General features: G+C 36.1%; 1 long non-coding RNA gene and 1 other non-coding gene across 3 annotated transcripts in view; both read right to left on the minus strand.

Annotated features, from left to right (window-relative positions):
• LOC141584483 (uncharacterized) overlaps window positions 1-26,976 on the minus strand; it is a 238,991-nt gene that overhangs the window by 200,038 nt on the left and 11,977 nt on the right. The gene's annotated exons all lie outside the window — the stretch shown is intronic.
• LOC120368285 (U6 spliceosomal RNA) lies at window positions 11,195-11,301 on the minus strand. Its single transcript, XR_005582470.1, has one exon. It is a non-coding gene; the product is annotated as a U6 spliceosomal RNA (small nuclear RNA).

Here is a 26,976-nt window from a genome sequence, read left to right on the forward strand (position 1 = left end):
TCTAGTATTCCTTTACTTTAAGAAGGAACTTTAGGCCGAGTGAAGTGGCTCTCACGCCTGTAAATCTCAGCACTTTGGGTGGCCAGGGAGGGCAGATCACTTGAACTCAGGGGTTCAAGAACAGTTTGGATAACATGGTGAACACCCCATCTCCACAAGAAATTTAAAAATTAGCTGGCTGTGGTGGCATGCATATATAGTCCCAGCTTCCTGGAAGGCGGAGGTGAGAGGATAACTGAAACCCATGAAGTCAAGGCTGCAGTGAGCTATGTTCATGCCATCGTACTCCAGCCTGGGTGACAGAGTGAAACCCTGTCTCCAAAAAAAAAAAAAAGAGCCTTACTGAAATGCAATTTATATACTATAAAATTCACCCATTTTATGTATACAACTGAATGACTTTTAGTAAACTTATAGTTATACAACCATCATCACAATCCAGTTTCCATCACCTTGAAAAGATGTGCCCATGTGTAGGCAATTTCTGTTCCTACCTCCAGTTCCAGGCCACCACTAATCTGTTTTCTGTGTCTACAGAAACAAGACATTTTATGTACATAAATCATACACTATGTGGTCTCTATGTCTTGCTTCTTTCACTTGACATAACGTTTATGAGATCATGCATGTTTTAGCACGTATTACTATTTAATTATTTTTATTGTTGATACTTTCTTTTAAAAAATGGATGTATTTGAATTTTGCAAGTAAAGCTAAGAAGGTTTCTTAAAATGATTTGGGAAAAATGTTCATCTTTTTGGTGGTGCCTAACAGTTGTATAATATTTTAATTGTCTTTTCCCTAAAGATGAGCTAGAATTTTGCTCTGAACCATTTTGGTGACCTTTTCAGCATGAGATACATAATTGTTTAGTCATATTTTATAGCAGCTGACCATTTTAAGTTGTCACTTCTTTCGGGATACATTTTAATAACATATTTTTCTAAAAAATAATCCATTCTATTAGGATTTCAAATATTTGTCATGTATTCTCTTATCCTTTTAATCTTTTCTCGACCAGTGTGTTTGTGATAATACTTTTTCTCAATCTTAATCATGTATTTTATTTTTCCCCTCATTCTTCCTCTTCCTTCTCCTCCTCAAACTCCTATTTCTTCTTTTAGGTATCTCATCAGGCTCAGGAGTTATTTTATAATTTTTCAAACATACCTGTTTTAATGTCTACAGCCTTTTTGTTACTTTAGCACTAATTTTGATTAATATCTACTTTTAAAAAGAAATTCTTCTAGTCTTTTGTTTTGGTTGTGTTGTTTTGGATGTTCTGTTTCTCAAATCATGAGATGAGTAATTTAGATTCTAACTTGGATTTTATTTTAAAAATTCATCAAAATGCTGTTTTATAGTTTTGTTAAATATACTTTTCATTGCTTTCTGGATAGCCTATATTGTCATTTGGATCTTCTTTTTGATTTAAAAAGTATCTATTCCAGTTATCTGTTGGAATTGTTTCTCAGTTTCCAGGTGGTTGACATCATTCTGGTAATCTGAATTTTACATTTTTAATCAGAGCATATGGCCTATCAAATTTTCTTGATAATCAGGTTCAGCTCAATTTATGTAAGTGTTTCATGAACTTACAGAAAATTATTATTTCTTTTAGGCATATATGGGCCTACATTATTGAATATAATTATTAATTTCCCTCATGTCCTTATTTTTATCTAATTTCAAAATAAGTATAGTGAAATGTTCTCCTATATTGAAGGCTTATCAAATTCTCCCTGATTTTCTAATAAATATATACATATAGCTGTTATTTAGTACATAGAGGTTTATAATAGAAGTATCGTCAACATTAGCTACATCTCCAGTCATTATATTATGCCTCTCTGTTTGATGCTTTTAATAATACATTTCACCTAGATTATATTAGGTGAAATATAATTGTCACTTCTGCAGTTAGTTTTGTTCTCATTTACCTAATATCTCTCTTTATCTCTTATGTTTTTAATTTTAAAGATGCCTTAAATACGTCTTTTTAAATAAATAGCACATTTTCATCCAATTTTTAACTCTACCAATCCCTTGTTTCTAGTGGAAGAATTTAATTCATTCCTAAATTCATATATTAATTTTATTCCTGCTATCTTTATATTTACTACCTAATATCTTTAGTGATTTCCTTTTTAATTTTTCTGGTTTTGGCTTGTTTTTCATCAATTTGCTGTAGCTAGTATTTATTTCATTTCTCGACTTTTAAATTTAGAAGCTGTAGAACATACTTTATATTCTAAATGATCACTTTCCCTTTTCAAGGACTCATAATCAGATCCTATGTATTTACTAATATGATTCCAACTCTTTCCTATACCAAATATTCTATTTACTTCATCTCCTTAGCCCTCTATGAGATGAAATCTTACAATACTTTTATCTTTTCCTTCTTCTTTCTTTCTTGCCACTGTTCAACTCTCACACAGATGACATTTTTAGAATACTTCTTCCCTTTTCCTCCCAACTACCATCCAACTCAGTTTTCACTGAGCTAATTATGTTCAGATCTAAGTCATTATAATTTCCTTGCAGATGCTCCTTTTATTTTAATAAACCATATTATTGTTCTATTTCACATTACCAGAAAGTCTGTCACCATCCATTTAGATTTATATGTGTAAACCAGGGTTCACTGCTCACCACATGTTTCTCTCTTCCTCCATTTTTCTTACCTTGAGATTTCTATTATGATGGATCTGTTTGTTGGAGTTCCGTCACTGAGTATTTTCTTGTGATGGACTGAGTGATCTATTCTTTGAATCCTAATGTCTTTGCAAGTATATTTCCTTTACTCCTGAGAGACAAATAATAACTTGACTAGGCACAGAATGGTTTACTTGTAGCCCTTCCTCTCAGTAATCTTCAAATGTTATCCAAAACTCATCTAGCTTCTAGCCTTGTAGACAATCAGAGCAACGGCAGTCTCATTACCTTTCCAGTATAAGCATTGTTATGTACTAAATTGTGTCCCACCAAATTTTATGTGTTGAAGCCCAAATTCCAATGCAATACATTTGGAGACAGGGCCTTTTGGGAGGTAACTGAGGTTAAACAAGGTCATTAAGATGTAGTCATAATGAAACAGGACTGATTAGAGAAAAAGATGGCAGATGTCTCTCTCTCTCTCTCTCTCTCTCTCTCTCTCTCTCTGTGTGTGTGTGTGTGTGTGTGTGTGTGTGTGTGTGTGTGTGTGTGTCTCCCCCTCTCTCTTTGCTTGTACACTCAGAGGAAAGGCAATGTGAGGACAGAGCTGTCTCCAAGCCAGAAAGAGGCCTCCCAGAAACCATCTCTCCTGACACTTTGATCTTGAACTCCTGGCCACCAGAACTGTGAGGAAATAAATTCATGTTGTTTAAGCCAACCACTCTGGCATTCCGTCATGGTAGCCCAGGTCAAGTAATACAAGTCCTTTTTGCTTTGTTTCTGAAAGTTTGTAAGATTTTCTCTTTATCACTGGAACTCTACAATGTTATTAGAATGAACTTAAGTGTGTGTGTCTTTTCTCACCATATCTGACTGGAACTTATGTCATTTTAATTTGCCCTACTTATATCCCTCAGGGATATTTTTATATAGGGACTTACTGCCTGTCTTTTTTTTTCTCCACCTAAAATCCTATTATTTGTACTTTTAGTCTCTGAGATTTATTCTCCAGTTCTCTTATCTGTTATCTTATGTTTTTCAAATCTCTGTGTCATTTGAGATGTTTCTTCTAAACAGTGTTCCAGGTTATAAGTTTAGGTCTCAGCAGTGACTATCTTCTCAACCAATTTATTTGTTACTTTTTATTTCAGCAATCATCATTCAGAAGATCTAGACAAGTTTTCTGAGTACTGTATTAGAACCTCTTCTATTATTTGATTTATTCAAAAAATGTGAACTCATCTGCCATTTTCCTGCTTCCATAAAAAAAGTCTACTTCCACTGAACTGACATAATAATATACACCTATGTTCTTCATTCAAAAAAATTTATGACATAACTAATAAGGCCCAGGATACCTGTATCCTAGGTTTAGGGTACTTAGTGAAGAAAACTAATATAATTATTACTCTGAGTTTATTGTTTAGTGATATAAACAGGCATCATATAAACCCATAAATGAGTATCTGCAAACAAATTTTAAGATATGCCGTAAAAGAAAATAAGAGTACAAGAGAAAATAACAGGGCAGGGAAGGGGTGTAATAACAATTACTGTAAATAACATGGCTGTGAAATCTTCCCTGAGAAGTGAAATTTAAGCCAAGAATAAAGAATGAGTTCAGTAGACTAAGATTTAAGTGGGAAAAGATTAAAGAAAAAGTTTATAAAGATAGTGATCTGCTCAAGGAATTGAAAGGAAGCCACCACGACTGAAACAAGCTGGGCTTTGAAGGTTTCTAAGGTGTAAATATGTCCCTCAAATTTCATGTGTTGGAAACTTAATCCCCAAATTCATAGGTTAATTGGTGGTAGGGGTCTCTGAGACATAAGCTTTACAAGATGAGAGAGAGAGACCAGAGCAGGCCTGCTCTTGACCCCTGACCATGTGATATTCAGTGCTGTCTCAGGACTCTGCTGAGAGTCCTCATCAGCAAGAGGGCCCTCATCAGATACAGTCCCTTGAACTGGGACTTCTTAGCCTCCAGAACTGTAAGAAGTGAATTTATTTTCTTAAAAAATTATCTAGCCTTGGGTATTCAGTTACAGCAACCAAGAGAGAGAGAGAGAGAGAGAGAGAGAGAGAGAGAGAGAGAGAGAGAGAGAGAGAGAAGGATCGTGTAAGAATGTAGTGTTCATTGTGAAAGCATGAAAAGTCATTGTCATTTTTAAGAGCAGAGTAATATTATCCTACTTTCATATAAAAAGGATGACTCTGGATGTTGTTTGAAGAATAGACTGGGGTGAATGAATCATGGAAGTTTATAGGGAAACATGAGATTTTAGTGTTATCTAAACCAAGGTCAGCAAACTTTTTCTATGAAAGACCAAACAATAAATATTTTAGGCTTTGCATTACATAAGGTCTCTGTTGCAACTAAACCACCACTGTAGCATGTAAACAGTCATAGATCATATACAAATGAATGACTACAGCTGTGTTTTGCTAAATTTTATTAACAAGAACAGGTAGAAAAGCTAAATTTGGCCTGCAAGTTGTAGTTTGCTGATTCCTGATTTAAACATTTAGAAATTCCTTTCATTCATGCCAAAAGATCATCTCTAAGATGTTAATTCTGAAGATCTGTAGTGTCTCCCATAAACGAATCAGTGACTGGCATATGGTAGCTGATCAGCAAATACTTGTTGAAACAATAATCAGTGTAGAGAAACACAATATTTAAACTTGTCTAATCAGAAAATAAATTTGGTTAGTCATTCCCTTGGCTTGGTGTCACTAAGCCAGCTTTCTGCCCATAGCAGAGCACACTGGAGAGTGACTGACAGTGAGCAAGGCTGGACAATTAGCTTAATAGGTAAGATATTTGCCTTAGCTTGTAATCCTTTTCAACATTCTATATTTTCTTACCAATGAAGAGAGTCTACATATGATAGAACTTCATCCCCACTTACCTTAGAATATTTTACCGTCTGTTTTTAATGTTAGGATACAGTTAAATAGATTCAACTTCTTCATGTATTCCCTATTTGATATATAAGATTTATGCAGTAATGCTATTAATCTTATGAAATGTGAATACTGGATAAAGTATGGGAAAATCTCCTGCATACATTACCAATGAGTAGGAGAAATGTTCTAAAAGCCAAGACCCCATAAACAGAATACATAATTACTAGATAGGACCTTGAACGTTGAGCAACTCTGAACTGGGGATGATTTTGAAATCAACAAGTCCACTGCCCCCACTTTCTTGAAAATAGTCTTCTCTGTGCTTACTATGAGATGTCAGTTGTGAAGGTGATAGGTATTTACCAGGCTGAGATGAAGATTGAGAAAGATGTTGCAATGTTTAGAAAAGCTCACTCCATGTAAACCTTCCTCAGAATTTATTCCTTCTTAGATCAGCTTAAGATGTCATATAGGAGGAACACCATGGTCAATAAAATCTCATAAGAATCTGCCAGTCAAGTTGGACTTTTTCCTCATTATAGTCCTTGAGAGACTCCAGGCATCATAGCTATAAGCACTATTATTTACCTGTAAGAAAAACATCACTACCAACTCATGGTAAGTTAGTATAATTCTAATAACTTATTTTTCAAACTTTGGGAAGTTTTAAATAATTTTTTTCAAATTACAAAATAAATGTTTTCACAGTAGACAAGTTTTAAAATGCACATGTAAAAAGAATAAAGTTACCACTATATATTTATTCAAAATCGGTATCATGGTGAAAGCATTATTTGTGACCTGTTTTTTAAAACTTTATAATACAGCATACACATGTCATTAATAGTTCTTCAAAATATCAAAATGAATTTGACCAGTCACATATCTTTGGATACAATGGATACATTGGTTGACCCTGGGTTTTTACTATTACAAATAATAGTATAAGAAATATTTTTGAATATTAATTTCCTAAGCATTTTCTTAACATAAATTTAGACTTGACGCACACCTGCAAGTTACCCTTCAGAGATTTAATGATATACTTGTCCCAGTAGTGTAAGAGATTAGCAGTTTTAGTATAATTTAACTAACACTGAATCTTCAGTTTTTTTCCCAAATAGACAATAAGTATCTAATTTTAATTTTTTTGTTTTGATTTTAATTAGTTGAATTTTTTCAAGTCTTGTCATTGATATTTCTTATTTTATAAATTACTAATCTTTTTTCTCCTTTGTGTATTTATTTTATAGTTATAATTTTATTAGCTTTTTATCTTTACATACATTTACATGTTATTTTCTCAGTTTGTCATTTGTATTTATTGCTTAAAGTTGTTTTTTTTTTTTTTGAGATGGAGTTTCGCTCTTGTTACCCAGGCTGGAGTGCAATGGCGCGATCTCGGCTCACCGCAACCTCCGCCTCCTGGGTTCAGGCAATTCTCCTGCCTCAGCCTCCTGAGTAGCTGGGATTACAGGCACGCGCCACCATGCCCAGCTAATTTTTTGTATCTTTAGTAGAGACGGGGTTTCACCATGTTGACCAGGATGGTCTCGATCTATCGACCTCGTGATCCACCCGCCTCGGCCTCCCAAAGTGCTGGGATTACAGGCTTGAGCCACCGCGCCCGGCTGCTTAAAGTTTTTAACATGCAAATTTTTAAAGTGTATTCAGTAATAGCCTACATTTATGTAGTTTAATAGATTTCAGATTGTACTAAATTTTTAACACATGCAATTTTATTTAATCTTTAAACCACCTCTAGAATGCATATGATAATTATCCTTATTTCAGTGGAGAAACTGAGGCATAGAGAGGTTCAGTGTCTTTCCCAAGTTGCATACCAATTATTATGTGATAGAGCCTGGTATTTAAAATTAGACAATCTGATTCTGGAGTTCATTTTATTGAATATTTTATTTTTTTCTTTTTTCTTGAGGCATTTGCCGAGGAAGTCCTGACTCGCTCTAATACCGGACTTTTTTTTATTTTTCACACTGCTCTCTTTAACCCTTCACTTTCCTCTTTTCCACTCTCTTTTCCTTCTTTACCCTCTTTCCTTTCCTTTTCTCTTTCTTCGACTTCTGCATTCCCTTCATTTTATCTAAAATTGATGTTGTTATGGTATAGGCTAAGAATGAAAGGTAGTTCTTCAAATAGTTAACTAACTGTATGAAGTACTTTCTAAACAATCTAACACTTTGTCAACAATATGAATGCTAACTTTATAATATGAATAATAGATATACTTGGATGTGTATTTTATCACTCTATTATTATTGTGCTAATGCCATATAGTTTAAATGTTCTATAAAATTTTATTATCAGAGAGTGCAAATACTTTATCACAATATTTTTTCAATTTTTTTTTTACTATTAATGATCATACATTTGGCCATTAACCCTTTTCTTGCTTATCAGTTTTGATGAGTTAGTTGATTTTCTAGTTCTCCAAAGCAAGCAATAGTGGCGTTTTTGTGTTTTGTTTTTTGATATTATAAACTGATGAATTTTTAAATATGGCTGTGTTTTAATATCTTTATTGACACTCAAAGTTTCCATTTTTGGACAGTGGAAGCCCCTTCAAATTTTATCTAAATCATTTTGAATCAAACTCCAACGTCTTTTGTAATTTTCATGCTTTCAATGATCCAGACTCATTTTCTACTTAAATCAGGAATCAGTCATATCTTCAGGGATCCCTGATTAATGTTGTGATTAAATTCATGATCTGAGCATTAGGGGTGCTCATTGCTATTGCTCTAGTCATAATTTCAAGTATTTTTTCCTGCCAAAAAAATACAGAATGAGTTCATACTGATATTTTCATTCAAATGTGGGATTATACTTCTTGTCATATCTTATTCCATTTTAGATTTGATCTCTTCTTTAACACTAAAAATCTTTGTTTATTCACATAATTATTTTCTGTACACACACAGAACTGATAATAAGCTTGGGTGTGTTTGTTTTTTGTTTGTTTTTGGTTTTTGGTTTTAATTATTGTTATCTTCTGCATTTACTCCATTAGGACATGCAATAAAATTACTACATTTTAAAGTTATTTGAAACAGTTTCTCTTTGTATCATGTTTCCAACAACTCAATTCAAGGTTGTTTTTCTTTTAATTATTAGCAATTCCTTTTTATGCGTTACGTAATTTTGTTTCAAAACCGTTTTCATTTACATGGTATTAAAGTCAAACCTACAAAACAAAATGTATTAGAAAAGTGTAACTTCAATCCTGTCTCTACTATTCTGTATTTTAAGAAATCACAAAATGTTTTTTCTTCCATTTTTAAGTAAAGGATTTATATGTATATATGTCCTTTGACATTACATATATAGCTACTTTAAATGATTTATGTATATATATCCTTTAATATATATTTATATGTATATATGTATTCATATGTATATATGTATGTATATGTGATATAAAATACATATTTGTCCTTTCTCAATTAAATGTTGTGCCATATTATACAAAAATGTTTCCAATAGTTTTATTGTTTATTTTTACTTAATAATACATCCCAAGGATCACGTAAGAGCAGCAGCATAAAAATATATTTTTAATTACACACTAGCATAATACTTCATTATGTATTCATAGTTTAGTTTATTTTTTTTTATACCTGGTGTTTTCTTTTATTGAATCATACAAATTTGTTTGTATGATTTATTAGCTAAATAAATCTTTTAGCTAATTTGCTTTTGACAAAACAGATTTCAAAACATTTAGCAGCTTTTCATTTGTATGCAGCATTTAAAAAATCTGTAGCATATATTTGTAAAACAATACTCTTAAACAGATGTGTTTTAGAAGTTACCTGGTAATGATTTGATCTATATCATAGCTTATTTAAGAGAACAATTAGTTTAAAAGGACAGACTAGACATGTGCTTCTTTCAAAAAAGCATGATTTTTGATCATACGAATTCAAGTTCAGATCTAAAAAACAGAAAGCATCCTAAAGGGCATCATTTTATTTATTTATAATGCCGCTTCTTGAAATTATAGTGATCTACAATGTCAACAGTAAAGCAAATAATTTCAAACTACATATTTATGTATATTTAAACCCCTCTAGGATTCTGCACCATTTTTAAGTGTGGATTGAAATCAGGGCACTTCCAACACACAGCTCATGTTTCTAAGTGATTATTTTTAAAAGCAAACTTAGAGGCATTCTTTGTCCTCCACCCCCAACTTAAACAATTTTCAGCTACAGAGGAGAGCTGCTACCTCACTCCAGCAAAGAAAAATGTTACTGTAAATTCACTTTGCCCAGCCAATTTCTCAAGATCCTTTTTTATTTTATTTTATTTATTTTTTGTAAAGACGGGATGGTCACTATGTGGCCCAGTCTGGACTCGAACTCCTGGGCTCAAGATACTCCTGACTAAGCTTAGAGTATCTGGGACTACAGTCACCCACCACCACACCCTGATCTCACATGTCACTCCCAGCTAATTTTTATTTTTTTAACTTTTTGTAGAAACAGTGTCTCACTATGTTACCCATACTGGTCTCAAACCCCTGGCCTAAAACTAGCCTCCCGTCCTGGTCTCCCAAGGTGCTGGGATTATATGTGTGGGCCATATAATCTCATCCAGACCCTGACTATCAAGACCCTTTTTTAAAGCTCATGATTCATCAGTACACTTTTGTATTCTCTTTCTTTTCTTCCTTTTACAAAAACAAAACAAAACTGTACCCTTTAAGAAAGCAGAACATATAGGAGGGCATCCCTGCTGGCCTGTTCACCCTGCAAGGTTTCTCAAAAAGGCAGAGCCTGTTGCAGAACCTTCTCTGGTTAGCCATGCTGGGTGATGAGACACCTGTGCTTGGCCTCATGAAGCACAAAGGGGGACCCAGAACCCACTGTTTCCAGAGCACACACAGAAGGTTAAAAGGTAACAACAAACCACGAAGTGACTTTAAGCATGTAAAGAAACCAATGATTTAGTGTCTTAAACACATATTCTCACTTATAAGTGGAAACTAAATAATGTGTACATATGGACATAATAGACCTTGAAGACTAGGAAAGGTGGGAGGGTCGGGGGTGCTAGGAATAAGAAATTACTTAATGGGCACAATGAATACTATTCAGCTGATGGTAACAATGCAAGTCCAGACTTAATACTATGCAATATATACATGTGGCAAAACAGCACTTGTACCCCTAAATCAATACAAATTAAATTTTTTTTTTAAATCCCTGGTTTCTTTAAACTGTCTAATAATAGACAACCGTGTGAGACATAGTCTTTGAAAAAAATATAATGATAATTGGCCACACACCATTAATTTTTTTCTTTATATACACAGTCTTGACATGGTGTGATTTAGATTCTACCTTGGGCTAAGCTCTGAGGGCTACACTTAGCTGTCTGGGAATTGTAGTGCAAGCTTACTTTTCTTTTCTTTTCTGTTTTAATTAAATTATGTTAAGTATTCAGGAGGCTGAGAACACAAGAGTCCCTCTCCCCTATGATCCTCTATACTTAGGCTTAAAATTAAACAAGACCCTTTGCATTCAGCTAGTGCCAAAACAAAACCAAGCCCTAAACAGGTTGCCATAAACATGATGGCTTTGCTTAGCGTTCAATGTTTTTAAAAAAGCATGAACACTTCACGAATTTGAGTGCCATCCTAGCGCAGGAGGCATGCTGATCTTTTCTGTATTGCTCCTGTTTTAGTATACATGCCACAGAAGTGAACACTCATAGTTTATTTAACTAGTCCCCTATAGATGGACACTTGGGTACATAGTCTTCTACTATGACAAACAGTGCTGTAATGAACATCTTTGGGAATATGTCTTTTTGTACTTTTACAATGTATAATTGTGACAATTAATAGAAGCAAAATTGCTGAGCCAATGGGTCAATATACAAGCATATATTATATGCATATATAATTTTGCTAGCTATTACCCTATTTCTTGTATAATTTAATATATCCATTGCTACTCTACAAGAATGTGTATATCTTTGAAGTTTAATAAATAATGTGTTTGTCAACTTTTTGGATTTTGGCACTCTGGGAGGAATGTAATGGCATTTCAGTGTCATTTTTCAATGTTATTTTTCTTACTATAAGTGAAGTTGAATGTCTTTTCATAAGTTAAAGACTGTTTCTTTTTTTACTTTCTGTAAATCAATGTCTATATATATCTTGCCTATTTGTCTTGTTTCTCATGTTTTTGGTTCTTTTTAAAATTACTGACTCTTCTGGTGTGTTTTGCAAGTAAGTTACAGACTTTTTTGGTACTTGCAAAAATTATACATATAAAATATCATATATATTTACATCACACTATAAATTCATAATATATCACAGTATGATAGAACATATATATGTATTAAATAGGTTATGTCACATATAATTATAAGCATTTATATATATTTATTTATCTCAAGTTTTCACACGCTGAATCTGAATTTTCCAGTCATTATTAGAAAAAGTATTCCCATTTCTAGATAATAAAAAAATTATTCCATATTTTATTTCAGTATATGGTAGTTTTTGTTTTTCACACTTAAATCTTTGACTCATTTTGAATTCTTTTTTGGAATATGGGATGAGGAATAGACCAATTTTCCTTTTTTATTTCGTTATTCATATATTCCATTACCATTCATCAAGAAGTTCATCTTTCCCCTACTAGTATGAAATGTTATGGTATTATAAATTCAATTTTTGTATGTAAGTAAGTCTATTACTAGTTCTGTTCACAGTGTTTTAATCAGAGAGATTTTAGCTATTTTTGCTTTTTGTTCTTGCAAATGTACTTTATAATTAACTTGTCTGGCTCCAGAAAATATATATATATAAATTTTTTTCCTTTTAATTTGGTCCCATGATATCTATATATTAACTTATAAATAATATATTTTAATGATGTTGAATGTTCCTTCCAGGAATATGTCATGACTTTGTGTTCATTCAACTCTGCTTCAGGAGTATTCTATAATTTTTCTCATATAAATTTTGCCTGTTTTAAACTTTTTAAATATTATTAGGGTCTTCTCTTTTTAATATATCATTCAGATTTATTTTTGAGTTAATTGTTGTCTGTTGCAAGGCAGTAGACCAACTTCATTCTTTTCCAATTGACATACAGTCATTTTAGTATCTTTAGTTGGAAAGACTATTCTTTACCCCACTCAATTGTCCTAGCACCCTTGACCAAAGTCAGTTGGCTCTAAATAAGAGTTTACTTCGAAACTCTCCATTTTATTATTTTGACCTGTGTGACTCTTATTATGCCAGTACACATTTACTACAACTGTGTAAATTTTTAAGTCAGGAAGTGGAGTCGTCTAACTCTGTTCTTCTTTTTCAAAATTGTTTGGGCTACTCTGGTTTGCTTGTATTTTCATAGCTGTTGCTTTTGAATATATAATTTGAAAACAACCAGTGTTTCAAATTCTAATGTTTGCTTTATTAGAATTTTTAATTGTTCCATTTGATTTCATCAAAGAATTAATTATGAACTTTCCCTCCTCTCTATTTCTTGTAACTCTACCTAATTTTTCCTTCTCTCATTTCCATTGCTAAAATTTGGATCAATGTTAAATACAGGTTGTGAGTGCGTGAATCCTTGTAGCATTCCTGACTTCGATGAGAATTATTTTAAAGGCTTACTGTTAATTTTGACATTGGTTATGAATTTTAGAAAACATAACAATTTAGCAAATTGTTTCTCATTAATTAAAACCTTGTAATCAGGAATGACTATGAGGATATGTCCTATTTCTGAGTCTTAATTTCCCTATCTATGAAACTAGGGAGTTGAAGCTAGATTGCATCAGTGTCCAGTCAAAGAAATGCTGGTTTTGAGGTTCAACACAAACCAGCTTCCCTAACTGGCTCTGGATATTGGTTCTGTTAATTCATATTTCCAAGTCTAAATTCCTCACTGATAAAAAATTTTGACTGGCCATACTTAACCTGCAGTGTTTTGGGGATTAAAGCTAATATAAGAAAAACAACTGGCATATAACAACCAAGACACAGCAGCTTTTACTCATTTCATGTCCTATAAGGTTTTTCCAGCTTTAAAATGCTAGAGTGCTCTCTCTGCATGTCTTTTTTCACAGCCTACACTCAAATATGTAAGAAAACTAACTGTCAAATAATTATGCCCTAACTTGGAGTGGAAGTTTAAACTTCAGATTGGTGAAAGGCAGACTGTATTATCCCCATTGGATCCTTCATAGTTTCATTATGGCAGACAGATATGCCACACAGCAATAAATGTAAGAAAACTAAACAATGAGACTGAGAGATTTTGTGTGCTATTCACATAACCCAACATCAAAATCAGTTGACTACTTGACACAGATTCAGAGAGATCTTAAGAGCTGGAAGGAACATCAGTGGACAATAAATTTCATCTCAGACACAAAGCATCACTATTCATTCTGGAAACTTTATTGTGCCATGTTTATCTTTTCATTTTTTACTCCCTCCCACCTATCCATCCCTTAAGATAATTAATAATCATTTACCATGAATGTAGTGACCTGTGTACATGTCCCATGTCTTTCACTAGACTGAGACATCCATGGGTCAAGCACCATGTGATATTCAAATAGTACTGGATTCCTGGTAAGTACAGAAGAATGAATAAATAGCTCTGCAGTTGAATGGATGAAAGAATAGATGAACCAATAATTAATTAGTTGGCTAATCAACCACCTTCCTGCTTTTTCTGTTCCATTTGCATTCACTAGCTTTAAGTGTAAAGGAAAAGATTAATACGCAATCATGTAAATAGGTATCTCAGGAATCACTTGTTTCCCAGCAAGACCTTGCTCTAATATAACTGATGTCATTTCTAAGCACCCCACTTATTAATTAAATAATCAGTTTAGCTAGGTCACTTTGATTATGCTATCTTGGAGAGGTATACAAAGATTGAATATATATATATATATATGTATGTATGTATATATATACATATATGTATGTTACACACATTTATATATGTTTATAAATACACATTTTTTAGTATAAATTATTTGTTTCCTGGAATTTGTAGGTTACTAATCCATCTTGAATAACTAGTTCATGGAAGGAACAGTGCAAGGGACTCTTTCAGTGTCACAGGAGAAAGAATCATTGGAGAACTACTGCTCATTTTCGCTTTTTCTTCCCCAGACACCTGAGTAGCCTCAAATCCCACCACATTTACTCGTAAGGCATGTTTGCCAGTGCATTTACAGAGGTTCTAATTAATTCTTTGTAATTGCATAGTGTTTTCTGCCTCCGTTTCTCACCACCGTCCCAGCCTTGGTAACAAGATGTTCCACCTCTGGAGGCTGCCCTGGTAAAAGCCTATTAATAAATAATTAAGTTTGGAGACTCCTGCAGTGGTGAGTCATGGCTGGATATCACGTGGAAGCTGTCTCCATGGCAACTCACCAACAGAACTGCACTGCTCTATTTCTTTTTGTATGTGTGGAGAGAGTGGAGGCAAAGATGTAGATTAAAACGAGATTTGTTTTACGGATGTTTCTTTTTAATTCTGTTTTGAAAAAAAAAAAATCTGCCACTGAATTTAGAATTCACGAAATGCTTTTTTTATGGCAAAAGAAATGTGACCTGCCACTGGATGCAAAACCTTCCAACACCTCTTTTCCTTATTCCAAGCTCATCTGCTCCTTCTTCTGGATCCGATACTGGCTCCACCCCAGCCCTACCTTACTGGGTGTACTATCCCTCACCACGAAATCATTGCCATGTAGTCATTACTGCACCACTGGATCCTGCAAATGCTTCTTCACTCACTTCTCTCCCTGTATCTATTCACTTGCTCTTCGGAGTAAACTAAAGTTGTATAGAATGCAAAGAACATGGATTTTGGAATAGGATGGGTCCCCAGCCTCTTCTCCTAACTAACTATGTGACTTAGGAGAGTTACTGGACCTCTCTCCATCTGTTTCCCTGCCCATAAAATGAAAATAATCATCCCTTTGCAGGATTGTAGTGAAATTACAGGAGACAGCATAAAGTAGGTGATAAAAACATAGTTTTTAAATCAGATTGTCTGGATTTCAATCTTCTCTTTGCCTTTTACCACTTGCTTTTTTAGGGCAAGCTACTTAATTTCTCTAAGTCTCAGTTCCTTATCTAAAAAGCTGATCAGACAATCACAGACAGATTTATTTGAAACATCAATTTACAGGAATGTATGTGAAAACCTTTGGCAAAGTGTGACCACTTAATATATGCCCATTACAGTTTATTAAAGGATGTAGCATTATAGTTGGTGTGTGACAAATGAAGCTATTTTTATAATGATGAGTTTATTGTGAGACAATGGTAACTTGATATAAAGGTCTGATAGGTGGGGGTCAGCAGCATGGGCACAAGAGAGCATAAATCATTAAGCCCTTCAGATAGAACCTTTGAATTTCTAACCAGATCTAAGCTCAGACTCCTTCTTTGCAGAATCATGACCCAGGTCAATCCTATCCCAGCACTGAGGTAATTTGTTCTGGATATTCTGCATTTTCCTCCCTCCTGTGGTCTGTTCTGCGGTCCAAGAGGCTGACACTTGCAGACTGTATCTCCTAAGCTTGCTTTCAGGTGGCTTCCAGATGTATAAAACCAGTAAGAGAAACCCAATGAGAAATACACAGTTGTTTAATAGGAGCACAGAGGACAAGGCCTGGAACACAGGAGATTCACTGAGCTCTCTGTTAGTACTTCAAAGTTTAATAATAAATAGAAAACTACAGCAACCTGATAAATCCTCAACAACTGAGAACTTAGATCCTTCCATCATGAAGTCATGGAACATTGCCAAGCAAAGAATCTTGAGTTGATGGCAGAGGATGAAGGTAAAGAATGGCAGCTGTCAGAGGAGAGCTACAATAATTAACATGGGTCTTGGGACTAGCCACATAAATGATAACTATAGAAACCATGCACATTTCATGTCACTTGATTTTTCCCACCTGTTCTACCTACTTTAAATTAAAAAATTACAGAAGTGTCCATTAAATTTCAGGGAAATATGTGAGTGAATTGACATCATCCTGTGAAAATATGGTAGCTGGTGAGACTTTCTCCTCTCTTTTGGGGGCAACTGCTTCTTTACTTAATAAAAAGCAAGAAAAGATGTTGAGTGGCAAAAAGGGGAGGCTGGACAGGTTCTCCTATAGTTAGTCTACCTCTCACATCCTAAGTCTCTTCTTTCTCTGCCCCGCTCTGAGGCCAAGGAAGCCGATGCCTGCATACACCTTGCTGATGGTTGGTGAATGAGATGTATCAGCAAGAGACTGAAGGGTGAAGTAAGGCACGAAGAGAAGGAAAAGTGCTGGGGCTATCCCTGCCCTGCTCCTTCTGTAGCTGAGCATCTGTGGCAGATGCCATGTCCTTCCATGACCATAGCTTTTGTCAGGCCACCTGCTGTGCTATGTCTTTGAATGCTACCCTATCTCTATTTGCTCTCTTACCCTGCCAATTCCTCTGCATGTGATCCCTGCATTGAAATCTTTCAGTTGAAGTGAATTCTGCTTCCTACTGAAGCTGTTACTCACATTGAACCTATTCCTGGAGCCCACTCATGTGTCGGTGCCTTCCATCTCTGTATTGCCTACACAAATAGGTTCTTCATAAAGGTTTGCTAAGATAAAATCCTTTGGTATTAGAATGACTTAGGGTTACCGAAAAGGAGGTCAGCCAGAGGTCCGCTAGAACACGGACATAATTTGGGATGACCATAACTCCCATCTGCTACTCCTATCTGTAGGTAAGTACTACAATCTTGGTCATTTTTGTCTGTCAATGTCACCAGTCATAACCATCTTAAGAAAAATCAAACACAGAATGGTTCATCACTGTTGAGAACTATCCAAATTTTCTTCTTCAAATTGACTTGACATCTGTGGTTATCACCACAGACAATAGTTAATGGTGCCATAGGAAGCAGACTGCAAGATAAGTCTGAAATAAGAATTAATTGCCTATTTATTCTGAAAAGTCTCTAAGCCAGAAATACTGGAAACAATGTCTCAAGATCCACTGGAATCGCTGGCCCCGTAAGCAATGAGAATTGCTAACGCAGAACTCCTCTGCTCAATTCCAGCATCAACACAGCAGGCTCCTCACAGCCTAGTTCTCTGCAGGCTGTTCTCTCTTATTCCTTCCATGAGATGTGATTTTTGTGGCCACAGTTAATTTTCTGTTCTGCCCTCTAGACACCCCGTCCATCTTATTTGTGTCATATTAGTGCCTGTGAATCCTACAGGAGAGGACAACTTAAAAAACAAAATATCAAAAACCAACTGCCATAAGATCCCTACTTTTGTTTTTTCTTTAAATCTCCAAGAACATTTCATTTCCTGCTTTGGGAAGCAACCTCTTGTCTCTTCCTGCTATCTGGACTAATTAGTTTATCACTTCCGTCATGGAAACGTATCAAGTCCCTGTGTCCTCTGCTGGGCCGAGTTTTAACCCAAGTGACCCATTTCTTTATTCCACACACGTGCAGTGCTGTCTAACGCGTTCTTCCATCTTGGGATTATCTGTGATTTCTGAGAACTCCTCTATTGGTTTTCCGTCCCTATTAGCCACTGTGTAGTTTATAAACAGCCTGACTGATGGGTTGCACTTAAAGTAATGTGGGTTCACCCCAAATAAATGCTTAGAAGCAGCAGATGAAATTTTAGTTCTCTGAAATGCAATGGATGAAGTCGGATTGTCTCACTGACTCTGGGAACAGCCGGAGATCTCATTTCCTGCCTGCGTAACTGGAGCTTTCATGTTAACTTTTGGCAGGTAATGCAGTTGGGACCAGTCATTCATCACCAATAACTGCTCTGAAAACACATCAGGTTAAAAACGTGACAGGTAGACTGAGCTTTGCTTTCCAGCAAATCGAATGCCAGTAACCCAGCCACTTTGTCCTTTTACTCTCTCCCTACCCCAGAAAGGTTTCCACATGTGAGCATGGAGTATGCAAGAGCTTCTTTCTTTTCCGCCATTACTCCAAGGCAGAAACAAGAGCAGGTACCTACAGGATTCTCTCTTAAACAATGTACTATTTCAAGAAAAGAATGTCATGCTAAGCCATCATTTTTTACTTATCTTAAGGTTTATCAAACTCACTTCAAACACAGACAGGCATTATGGTAGTTTTGTGATTAAAAACATGGAAGATAAATGTCTGTATAAACACATGTATAGTCATGTTTACAGCAGCTGTAACTAGAATAGCCAAAAACTGGAAACAGCCATGTGCCCATCAACAGGTAAATGGATAAACCAACTGTGGCTGTATTCATACAACGAACTACTACTAAACAATAAAAAAGAATATACTATGGCTATCCTATGAATGTACCCTAAAGTAATTATGCTAAATGAAAGAAATCAGATAAAAAAGGTACACACTAAATGCCTCCATTTATACAAAATTCTAGAAGATGTCAATGAATCTACAGAGTCAGAAAGTCACAAAAATTAGTGGTTTCCTGGGATAGGCAAGTAGAAGAGATGACAAAGGAGCATGGGAGTTGGTATGTTGCCATCAACTCAATTGTGGTGGTGGTCTCACAGGTATGTGCATATGTCAAATGAATGTATAAAGAAAACGTACATACAAGTATTGATCGACTTACGACCTATGCAACTACGACCATTCGACTTTACAACCACAATCGCTAGCCACGACTGCTCCGCGTCTGGCAGCGCAAATGTTGCCCAGCTGGGCGTACAACAGTGTGGACCAGCTTCCAGCAGCACTACCATCTCCGCGTGCACCATTTCAACTGTACATATAGCCTACTCAACTTACGACCAATCTGTGTTACAACGTTCCGCGATCCCGACCGTGGTCGTCAGTCGAGCACTAGCTGTATATACAATAGAGTACTATTCAGCCATAGATAAGAATGAGAGCCATCATTTGCAACAAAGTGGATGGAACTGGGGGTCATTAAGTGAAATAAGCCTGGCACAGAAAGACAAACATCACGTGTTGTCATTTACTTGTGAGACCTTGAACTCATGAACATAGAGAATAGAAGGATGGTGGCCAGAGCCTGGGAGGGGTAGTAAGAGGCTGGGGTGGTAGTGTCACAGATGCTTAATGGGTACAGAAAAAAGAAAGAATAAATAAAACCTACTATTTGATAGCACAATCAGGTGACTATAGTCAATAGTAATTACATATTTAAAATTGTATTTTTAAATTGTACATTTAGAAATAAAGTTGGACTGTTTGTAACACAAAGGATAAATGCTTGAGGTGATAGATAACTCATTCTGCAAGACATGGTTATTTCACATTGCATGCCTGTATCAAAACAGCTCATGGACCCCATAAATAGATACACCTACTACGTACCCACAAAAATAAAAGTTTAATTTTTTTTTTTTTAACAAACGGAAAACTTATCAAACTCTACACTTTTAAGAGTCAGTTTACTGAATGTCAATTATGCCTCAGTAAACAATAAAAATTAAAGAAAAACCCAGGGATCTGGAGTCAGACAGCCTGAGATCCAAGCTTGGTTCCAATACTCCTGAACTGTGTGATGCTGTCAATTCACTCAACTTCTTCATGGATCTGCTCCTCCATTGTGGAAGGGGAATATTAACCTAATTCATGGGTTTCTGTGTGTTGAATTTGTTGATCATGTGAAGCACTTAAAATAATGTCTAGCATGTAACAAGTCCACAATAGTGTTATGTTCATGTTGACAATGTGTCTGGCACAGTGTCTTGCAATTTAGAGATGTTATCTCATTTAACTCCCAAATAATCTGGATCTGTATAATGCTCATGTTCATTACACAGACCCAGAGTCTGAAGTCTCATGTCAGGTGGCGATGACAAAGCTGTAATTACTCTTCTGGCCTGTCTGACTCCAAATCCCTCTTATTGTCTTTCCAATAAACCACAAGTCCAGCCCAAGGCCCGAAATGATGTTTGTAATGCACTCTTGGCATCTTTGACATATCCTTAGGAAAATGGAGATGCTGACGGCTCTGTTCAGTATTCCCTCCTGTGGGAGCTGTACATTTCTGGGTGGTGCTGGCCTAGGACTGCCTGGCCTTGGTGGTAGGTACCCCCAACTAAACTCTCTGCAGATTTATTGAGGGAACTGAGTCCTATATGTAAGATTAATCTTCAAAGAGGTCTTTCTCTCCTTCCTTCTCCTTTCTTCCTTTCTTTTCCTTTCTTGTCCTTTCCTTTCCTTTTTTTTTTCCTTTCCAATCTCTCTTTCTCTTTTCTTCCTTTAGATAAATGAGCATACATATACAGTGTGAGGAAAGAATCTATGAGAATCAGGGAACACGGAGCCCAGATCAGGGGTATTTCACATCCAGCAGCCCGCAGTACACTGACCTTGCCCTCTGCATTTATGTCCCAGACCTGCTCGCAGGAGGAGGTACCATGATTAGAGTGGAAAGCGCACCGGACAAAGAAGGAGGGCAGCCAGAGACAGGTTCACATGACATCACTTTTTATCCTCCCAACCCTGGACAAGTTCACTACATTTCTCTGAGTCTCGGAATGTTTGTAAAAGAGAAATAACAACCCTGCTTTGAACAGCACTTTCTAGTTTCATACAGCATGTTTGCATGCCTTGTTACTTCTGTTTCTTGTAACAGGGTAGGTTTAACTGTGTTCAATAATGGAAATGGAAATTTGGAGAGGTTAAATTTTGCCCTTAAAAATGTAACCTCTGATGTTAGTGGTAAAACATCAATTAAAACTCAGCACACAAGGCCACCTACCTTACAGAACTGATGTGAGAATCAAGAAAAACATTAAATAGAGCAAACATTCTATAAGTTGTAAATCATTCATTAATATACAGATTTGGGGAGTTGCTGAGACACATCACAGAGGCTACTGGCTTTGGAGCTGGGCTTCTCAATTTCTGGGTGCAGCTCAGTCACCAGATAACTGGGTGTTTTGAAAAGCTGCTAACCTTCTATGGGACTCAATTTCCTCATTTGTAGAAGAAAATTATTTTTTTTTTTCTGGGTGATTACTAGTATCTAATGATTTTTCTAAAGAACAAAACTTTTCTTAGGGTCACTTGAACAGCCTGTGTCCCATTAAATTCAGTAGATCCCCTTCTAAAAGAAAAAGAATGTGGGGGTTGGGAGGTGAACACTCAGAGAAGGGATCTTGGAAGATATTAGGCCGACATAATAACTCACCATGTTTCAAGACTTCATTTTCTCTTTTTCATGTTGAAGAATCATAATTACTGTGAGCACTCTTCACAATTTCTTTTCACGGCTTTAATGATTCCCATTGCTTTGTTCTAGATGTTCTCAAACTTTCTAAAGTGGGCTCTTCCCATAAAAAAGAAAAAGCTGAAGATGATGATTTATCCGTCAAGGAAAATTTGTCCACTCCAGGGTTTATCTAAAAAACTCTGGGAAGTTGTTCTGAGATGACAGTCCAGTTAATACGATTACTGTAAATGGACAAACCAAAAATTTAACCAGACTGTTCGTATTCTCAATAATCTAATTTGCCATTTATATTACTTGAATAATTTACATAGTTTTCCAATTAGGCCCTTGTTCGAGTTCTTCATTCCTGGAGTCAGGGGGTGGGGAGAACCCATCACTCTTTAGATTTACTCAAAAGCACTTTAATACTTTGCAGAATATCATCATGTCAGCATTATTGTACAACTAGTATCCAGAGACTTTGGCCTACACGATAAACCAGCTCATCACCTGATTTTGTCAGTAAAATTTTATTGGAACACACACTGGTCTGTGCGTTGTCTATAGCAGCTTTTTTGCTATAATGGAAGAGTGGATAAGTTGTAACAAAGACGACACGACCCACAGGCCTATGGTATTTTCTAACTGAATCTTTATAGGAAATGATTGCCAATGCCAGCCCTACGGGATGAAGGAATCGTTCTGGTTCTCAAGCTTAAATGCAAACACTCAAGGTTTAAAGGATTGGAAAAATACAGTTTGCTTCCTTCTTACTTTTTACTCAGGACAGTTTTTGGTTTTTTTGTTTTGTTTTGTTTTGTTTTTGGTTTTTTTTTCCAGTCAACCTGGAGCAAGTGAATTCCAGGTACAAAACAAAATCACCTTGAACCTAGCAAAAACAACTGATCATCTTGAGATTTCTACTCTATGGCTCTGTATTTACCAATTGCTTTTGCCTTCATGGTCATTGAATTCTCACCAAAACTCTAACAGACATCAAACAACAAGAAGCTATTTCAAATCGAATTTGCCTTTTTGCAAATAAGATTACATGGGGGATCAGAGAAAGTGAGTGACAACTGACAGAATTATGATAGTGGGGACCTTTCTGCTCCAAGGGGCTTTAACTCATTGTTCCATTCAATCCTGACAATAACATTACATAGCAAGAATTATTGTGCCTATTAGGCAGATAAATTAAGGACTTGATAAAATCAGGAAAGTTGCTGAAAGCCCAATACTTACAAAATTAGCATATTTGTACTACGTCAGTCAGTTAAACGCTTTTTTTTTTTTTTTTTTTTTTTTTTTGAGGTGAAGTCTCACTCTGTCACCCATGCTGGAGTGCAGTGGAGGGATCTCGGCTCACTGAAACCTCTGCCTTACGGGTTTAAAGTGATTCTCTTGCCTCAGTCTCCTGAGTGCTGGAATTATAGGCGTGCACCACCATGCCCAGCTTATTCTTCTATTTTTAGTGGAGAAAGGGTTTCACCATGTTGGCCAAGCTGGTCTCGAACTCCTGAACTCAAGTGATCTGCCCGCCCGGCCTCCCAACGTGCTGGGATTACAGGAGTGAGCCACCCTGCCCAGCCAAGTGCTGATATTTTAAAAAATTTTCTTTGGTCTTAAGGGTCTCATTAATGCCCAGGCTAGAATTCAGCAGCTATTCATGGGCACAATCATAGCAAACTATATCTCAAGTTTCTGTCCTCAAGCAATCCTCCAACCTCAGCCTCCCAAGTAGCTTACAACTACAGGTTTAAGCCACTGTGCCAGGACAATCACTAACTTTATGGTTTGGTCAAGTTTGTTTTTAAATCAAAAGACTTGAGATACTTATTTTTTCCCACACATGCAGAATTTAAAGGAGACTGAGAATGCAAATGGCATATGAGGCCATACCTGATACCCCTCTAAGTACCTCTTAGGAGACTACCAGGAGGACCAAGGGTAGATGCTGGACTAAATGACAAAAACACTGCCATCGGGTAGTGCTCAAAGGCACATTCCAGGGGCTTGAAGTCCATCTTTTACCTGTTTCCAAACTTCCTCATGCATAGCTAGAGAAGGACTCTCTAAATTTAAAATGACAGGGAGGGAAGAACTCTCTTACCAGTAGACAACTGACAATGACCTACAGGACCCTAGAGAAGAGAACCTCTTAACACCAAGCAATGTATTTGTTGTGAGTGACCATCTTCATGGCCAGGAAGCATGAGTACTAGAAACTGTTGTTTTGTCAGTTGAAACCACTTACTCTACCCTATGGGTCACTCTCTTATACTCATCTTGAGGAGAAACTGGTCAGCAGAATAGAGAATCCTTCATTCCTTAAGGTCATGGTCATGTAACTAGCAAAACATAAAATGAGTATTAGAACCAAACAGTTTTTAACATCATTATGCATGTGATACAGCCAACAGACTAGGGAAGGGCTGATACAGGCTGGGCCAAAAATAGATGTATGGAATTGCAGAAGAGAACAGACTAAAAAAACAATTACATGTTTTCTAAATGCTGTGCAAAGGAAAGGAATAAATCAAAGTTCATTATGACATACATTCTCAGGATAAATAGGCTTTGAAAGACCACTTTGAGAAGCCAGGACACTCAGCACCATTAGGAAAAACAAATCCAAGCTTTTGTGTTACTTTAATATACTTGATGAAGTAGAAAATAATCGTTATCTGCAGGCAGCCCCGAACTTTAATGAAAAACCCTGACTGAACAGAGATGAAAAGGGCATCTGACCCTACAGAGATGACCTCTGTCCAAAAGGTAAGAGGAAGCTATTATACAGAAGGTTGACAAGTGATTAAACACTACAATGGTAGTGAGATATGGCTGAGACAAAGAACCATTTAAGGAAAATGTATAGAAATCATCAATTCCCAATATCTTTATCTCAGTTTAAAAAAAAAAAAAAGAAAGAAAGAAAAGTAATCTCTTTTTGAAGCCTTATCCATGGTACAGATTTTAGCCTGAGGAGATATGTAAGGAGTGATGCTGCATGCCCCACTTGGGGAAGAAACACAAGTGTAGCCTTTCCATCTCTATTTCCTTAAAGGTGCCCCAGTTCTAGTATCAGGATCCCTGAATATTTTTCTAATGGCTTAATTCTCCCAGAATTTGCATTTTCCCAAACTGTATTTTCTTCCTATTTTCCTACAGTGCTGTAAACCCTCTTGGTTCACTCTGCTAACCAAATCAGCATCCTTGTCATATTTAATTAACACTGTGTGCTCCCCTTCCACATCATTAGGAAAAATGCTGAGTAAGACAAGGTCCATGTCATCATCTTCCCCAAAGCCTGTCATTTCTAGGACCTTCCCTTTGCATGCAGCCAGCCTGTTCTCAGCTGCTGCAAATGCTCACCTCTAAGATGATTTCAATGCCCTGATGGGCTATCATTTTGTGAAGTGCTCTGTGAAATGTGTTAATCAAGTCAAGACCAGGGACATTCACTGTATTCTATTTGTCCACTCATTTGCTAATTAAAGCCAATAATGAAGTTGAAATTTGCCTGGCAAGATTTCCTTCATTATTAGTGCTACAATTAGATTTGTATTTCGTGTTCTTCTCATTTAGATGTTTACACACACACACTACACACTCACTCAGAGTTAAAAAGTTAAAACCTGAGCATTTTCTACTTTACTGTTAAGAAAATTAAGTTCAATTTTGAGCCTATCAATTATAGATTATTATTCTGAAAGAATTACTGAGCAGTCCGATGACTAACGTCTTACTCTCTTTAATTTCAAGGGCAGTAAAACAGATCCTAGACTTTTGGCCAGAGATTAGCTCTGGGTTGGGTTTTATAGGACTGGGGTTAGGAATAGAGGATTCCTGCTGAATACAACTCCAGTTGCCAATCACAATGTAGCAACCCAAAGGTCACTGAGAAAAGCTGAGGTTTAAAGAAAAGGGTGAAAAAAAAATTTATATATATATATATATATATATATATATATATATACACACACAAATACGTATATATATATATATACACACACACACACAAATACGTATATTATATATACACACAAATACGTATATATACATATATATAGTATATATACACATATATACACATACATATATACATACGTATATATATACGTATACACACACACACACACATATATATATCTCGATATATATATATATATATCAAATTCAGAAGTGAGAAGCAAGAATAAAAGAAGGTTTTACAGAGGCCAACTGGTGATTAGAAACGGAATCCAAACAAGAGATCAAGAAGGTACTGAGTGAGAATGTTAAAATAATTTCCTTGAGCACTGGAACAGCACACTAAATTATTTTGAGAGATTCTGACTTAGCAGCTGGAGCTTGCTGACGAAATTAAAGAGTGGATAGAAAGCACCAATCATTATCATCATCATCACCAACCCAGGAGGCAAGTATTTTTATTATAGAATGTGAGAATTTAGAACAGGAGGGGCTCTTGAAATAATCAACATCTCCTTTGGGTTCCAATTCTGCTGCATCTCATATGCTTCATTCTGCATTCACAGTGAAAGTACTCCAGATGGAGACGGTGACACTGGGGGATGTTCAGAGAAGCTTGGCACAGCTAGCACCCTGAAGGGAGGTCCAAACTGATGGAGCACATTGTGCAAGGACAATGTCAAAGAGCTGAGACTTGAAGAGGTTAACAAGGGCAAGAGGAGCAAGACCTTGTTCAGTGTGTGAGGAGGTTTTGACAGTATCCTAAGAACAGCTGCAAGTCACTGAGGGTTTCAAGCAAGGCAATGACATGATTTTCTCTGCAGTTTGGAAAGCTGAGTCTGGAGGCAAGCAGCACTCTGAGTGCACAGTTGTTAAGACTAGAGCTGGGAGACCCAAGAGAGATCTGTTGTAGGAGCCCTGGACAAAGTTAAACATGGCCTGAACTGAGTGATGGTAAGAAAAAACATGGTCACTTCCGACAGTGTCAGAAAGTGCACTAGACATAGAAGACAGATTAGAGGGAGATGTCAAATGCTGCCCCCAGGAGCAATCAGGGATGGTGTACTACATAGGGTAAACCTGTGGAAAGTGAGTATGGGGGAAAGATTAATAAACTGGATAACAAATATAATAATAACCACATTTATTGAGGTTTATCTCTTTGCTGTTCACTTACGTAAGTGTTTCCAAATGTTAATCTCATGGGATTTG

The sequence above is a fragment of the Saimiri boliviensis genome, chromosome 5, assembly GCF_048565385.1.
Source record: "Saimiri boliviensis isolate mSaiBol1 chromosome 5, mSaiBol1.pri, whole genome shotgun sequence".
NCBI classification, from domain to species: Eukaryota; Metazoa; Chordata; class Mammalia; order Primates; family Cebidae; genus Saimiri; species Saimiri boliviensis.